The sequence below is a fragment of the Elgaria multicarinata genome, chromosome 20 (genome assembly GCF_023053635.1).
Source record: "Elgaria multicarinata webbii isolate HBS135686 ecotype San Diego chromosome 20, rElgMul1.1.pri, whole genome shotgun sequence".
Taxonomy (NCBI): Eukaryota; Metazoa; Chordata; class Lepidosauria; order Squamata; family Anguidae; genus Elgaria; species Elgaria multicarinata.
Window position 1 is genome coordinate 275920 of NC_086190.1, and position 4796 is coordinate 280715.

Below are 4796 nucleotides of genomic sequence, written 5' to 3' on the forward strand. Positions count from 1 at the left end.
TCTGGTGAGTTTGGTTCACTTCCCTTATTGGGAAGGTGCCGTTATGGCCCATTTTGCACAATACATGTTTTTGACCAGAACGGGTATCTGAACGTGGTTTTGGGGTAACTTTTGGAGCTTTCTATATTTGTCCCACCTTGTCTTGTGCATCTAGTGAGTTTGGTTCACTTACCTCATTGGGAAGGTGCCGTTACGGACCATTTTCGCAATACGCTTTTCCGCAAGAACCATCTGAACGTGGTTTCGGTGCAACTTATGGAGCTTTCTATATTTGTCGCACCTAGTTGTGTGCATCCGTTGTGTTTGGTGGACTTTAATCATTGGGAAGCTGCTTTTACGGTACGCTGGGCTCAATACGCATTTTTGCCCAGAACGGGTTTCTGAACGTGGTTTGGGGGCAACTGTTAGAGCTTTCTATACTTGTCCCTTCTGCAAGAACAGGTGTTAGAACGTCGTTTCGGGGCAACTTATGGAGCTTTCTATATTTGCCCCACCTTGTCATGTGCATCTGGTGAGTTTGGTTCACTTACCTCATTGGGATGTTGCCATTATGGCACAATTTGCGCAATACACGTTTTTGCCAGGAACGGGTATCTGAACGTGGTTTTGGAGAAACTTTTGGAGATTTCTATATTTGTCCCTCCTTGTCATGTGCATCTGGTTAGTCTGGTTCACTTTCCTAATTGGGAAGCTGCCGTTACGGCCCGTTTTGCGCAATACGAGTTTTTGCCGGAATGGGTAACTGAACGTGGTTTTGTGGCAACTTTTGGAGCTTTCTATATTTGTTCCACCTTGTCATGTGCATCTGGTGAGTTTGGTTCACTTACCTCATTGGAAAGGTGCCTTTACGGCCCATTTTCGCAATACACGTTTTCTGCTGGAAAGGGTATCTGAACGTGGTTTGGGGGCAACTTTTGGAGCATTATGTATTTGTCCCAACTTGTCATGTGCATCTGGTGAGTTTCGTTCACTTACCTCATTGGGAAGGTGACGTTACGGCCCATTTTCGCAATACGCGTTTTCCGCAAGAATGGGTATTAGAACGTGGTTTTGGGGTTACTTTTGGAGCCTTCTATATTTGCCCCACCTAGTTCTGTGCATATGGTGAGTTTGGTTCACTTCCCTTATTGGGAAGGTGCCGTTACGGCCCATTTTCGAAATACACTTTTTCAGCCGGAAAGGGTATCTGAACGTGGTTTGGGGGCAACTTTTGAACCTTTCTGTATTTGTCCCATCTTGTCATGTGCATCTCATGAGTTTGGTTCATTTACCTAATTGGTAAGCTGCCGTTACGGCCCATTTTGCGCAATACAGGTTTTTGACCGGAACGGGTATCTGAACGTGGTTTTGGGGTAACTCTTGGAGCTTTCTATATATGTCCCACCTTTTCTTGTGCAACTAGTGATTTTGGTTCACTTACCTCATTGGGAAGGTGCTGTTACGGCCCATTTTCACAATACGCGCTTTCCGCAGGAACGGGTATTAGAACGTGGTTTTGGGGCAACTTTTGGAGCTTTCTATATTTGTCCCAACTTGTCATGTGCATCTGGTGAGTTTGGTTCACTTACCTCATTGGGAAGCTGTCGTTACGGCCCAATATGCGCAATACGCGTTTTTGCCCAGAACGGGTATCAGAACGTGGTTTCGGGGCATCTTTTGGAGCTTTCTATATTTGTCCCACCTTGTCATGTGCATCTGGTGAGTTTGGTTCACTTACCTCATTGGGAAGGTGCCGTTACGGCCCATTTTCGCAATACGCGTTTTCTGTCGGAAAGGGTATCTGAACGTGGTTTGGGGGCAACTTTTGGAACTTTCTATATTTGCCCCACCTTGTCATGTGCATCTGTTGAGGTTGGTTCACTTACCTCATTGGGAAGGTGCCGTTACGGCCCATTTTCGCAATACGCGTTTTCTGCCGGAAAGGGTATCTGAACGTGGTTTAGGGGCAAGTTTTGGAGCTTTCTATATTTATCCCAGCTTGTCTTGTGCATCTACTGAGTTAGGTTCACTTACCTCATTGGGAAGGTGCCGTCACGGCCCATTTTCGCAATGCACATTTTCTGTCGGAAATGGTATCTGAACGTGGTTTGGGGGCAACTTTTGGAACTTTCTATATTTGCCCCACCTTGTCATGTGCATCTGTTGAGTTTGGTTCACTTACCTCATTGGGAAGGTGCCGTTACGGCCCATTTTCGCAATACGCGTTTTCTGACGGAAAGGGTATCTGAACGTGGTTTAGGGGCAAGTTTTGGAGCTTTCTATATTTATCCCAGCTTGTTTTGTGCATCTACTGAGTTAGGTTCACTTACCTCATTGGGTAGGTGCCGTTACGGCCCATTTTCGCAATACGCGTTTTCTGCCGGAAAGGGTATCTAAACGTGGTTTGGGGGCAAGTTTTGGAGCTTTCTATATTTGTACCAGCTTGTCTTGTGCATCTACTGAGTTAGGTTCACTTACCTCATTGGGAAGGTGCCGTTACAGCCCATTTTCGCAATACGCGTTTTCTGCAAGAACTGGTATTAGAACATGGTTTTGGGGGGACTTTTGGAGCTTTTTATATTTGTCCTACCTTGTCATGTGCATCTGGTGAGTTTGGTTCACTTACCTCATTGGGAAGGTGCCGTTACGGCCCGTTTTCTCAGTACGCGTTTTCTGCAAGAACGGGTATTAGAACGTGGTTTTGGGGGAAGTTTTGGAGCTTTCTATATTTGTCCCACCTTGTCATGTGCATATGGTGAGTTTGGTTCACTTACCTGATAGGGAAGGTGCCATTACGGCCCATTTTCGCAATACACGTATTCTGCCGGAAAGGGTATCTGAACGTGGTTTGGGCAACTTTTGGAGCTTTCTGTATTTGTCCCAACTTGTCATGTGCATCTGGTGAGTTTCGTTCACTTACCTCATTGGGAAGCTGCCGTTACGGCCCATTTTGCGCAATACACGTTTTCCGCAAGAACGGGTATTAGAACGTGGTTTGGGGGTTACTTTTGGAGCCTTCTATATTTGCCCCACGTAGTTCTGTGAATATGGTGAGTTTGGTTCACTTCCCTTATTGGGAAGGTGCCGTTATGGCCCATTTTCGAAATACACTTTTTCAGCCGGAAAGGGTATCTGAACGTGGTTTGGGGGCAACTTTTGAACCTTTCTGTATTTGTCCCATCTTGTCATGTGCATCTCGTGAGTTTGGTTCACTTACCTCATTGGGAAGCTGCCGTTACGGCCAATTTTGCGCAATACAGGTTTTTGACCGGAACGGGTATCTGAACGTGGTTTTGGGGTAACTTTTGGAGCTTTCTATATTTGTCCCACCCTGTCATGTGAATCTGGTGAGTTTAGTTCACTTACCTCATTGGGAAGCTGCCGTTACGGCCAATTTTGCGCAATACAGGTTTTTGACCGGAACGGGTATCTGAACGTGGTTTTGGGGTAACTTTTGGAGCTTTCTATATTTGTCCCACCCTGTCATGTGAATCTGGTGAGTTTAGTTCACTTACCTCATTGGGAAGCTGCCGTTACGGCCCGTTTTGCGCAATACAATTTTTTGCCGGAATGGGTATCTGAACGTCTTTTCGGAGCAACTTATAGAGCTTTCTATATTTGCCTAACCCTAACCCGGTTAGGTTCCGGGTTAGGTTAAGGTTCCGGGTTAGGGTTAGGTTCCGGGTTAGGGTTAGGTTCCGGTTTAGGGTTAGGTTCCGGGTTAGGGTTAGGTTCCGGGTTAGGGTTAGGGTTAGGGTTAGGTTCCGGGTTAGGGTTAGGTTCCAGGTTATGGTTAGGTTACGGGTTTGGGTTAGGTTCCGAGTTAGGGTTAGGTTCCGGGTTAGGGTTAGGGTTAGGTTCCGGTTTAGTGACAGGTTCCGGTTTAGGGTTAGGTTCCGGGTTAGGGTTAGGTTCCGGGTTAGGGTTAGGGTTAGGTTCCGGGTTAGGGTTAGATTCCGGGTTAGGGTTAGGTTCCGGGTTAGGGTTAGGGTTAGGGTTAGGGTTAGGGTTAGGGTTAGGGTTAGGGTTAGGGTTAGGGTTAAGGTTAGGGTTAGCGTTACGGTTAGGGTTTTGCTCGCTTCGGCAACACATACACAAAAATTGGAACGATACAGAGAAGATTAGCATGGCCCCTGCGCATCTGGTGAGTTTGGTTCACTTCCCTTATTGGGAAGGTGCCGTTATGGCCCATTTTGCACAATACATGTTTTTGACCGGAACGGGTATCTGAACGTGGTTTTGGGGTAACTTTTGGAGCTTTCTATATTTGTCCCACCTTGTCTTGTGCATCTAGTGAGTTTGGTTCACTTACCTCATTGGGAAGGTGCCGTTACGGACCATTTTCGCAATACGCTTTTCCGCAAGAACCATCTGAACGTGGTTTCGGTGCAACTTATGGAGCTTTCTATATTTGTCACACCTAGTTGTGTGCATCCGGTGTGCTTGGTGGACTTTAATCATTGGGAAGCTGCTTTTACGGTACGCTGGGCTCAATACGCATTTTTGCCCAGAACGGGTTTCTGAACGTGGTTTGGGGGCAACTGTTAGAGCTTTCTATACTTGTCCCTTCTGCAAGAACAGGTGTTAGAACGTCGTTTCTGGTCAACTTATGGAGCTTTCTATATTTGCCCCAACTTGTCATGTGCATCTGGTGAGTTTGGTTCACTTACCTCATTGGGATGTTGCCATTATGGCACAATTTGCGCAATACACGTTTTTGCCAGGAACGGGTATCTGAACGTGGTTTTGGAGAAACTTTTGGAGATTTCTATATTTGTCCCTCCTTGTCATGTGCATCTGGTGAGTCTGGTTCACTT

The 4796-nt window shown here is 46.4% G+C and overlaps 1 pseudogene; it reads left to right on the forward strand.

Moving 5' to 3' along the window:
• Positions 1–4047: 4047 nt before the first annotated feature.
• Positions 4048–4119, forward strand: LOC134411782 (U6 spliceosomal RNA; annotated as a pseudogene).
• Positions 4120–4796: the final 677 nt, after the last annotated feature.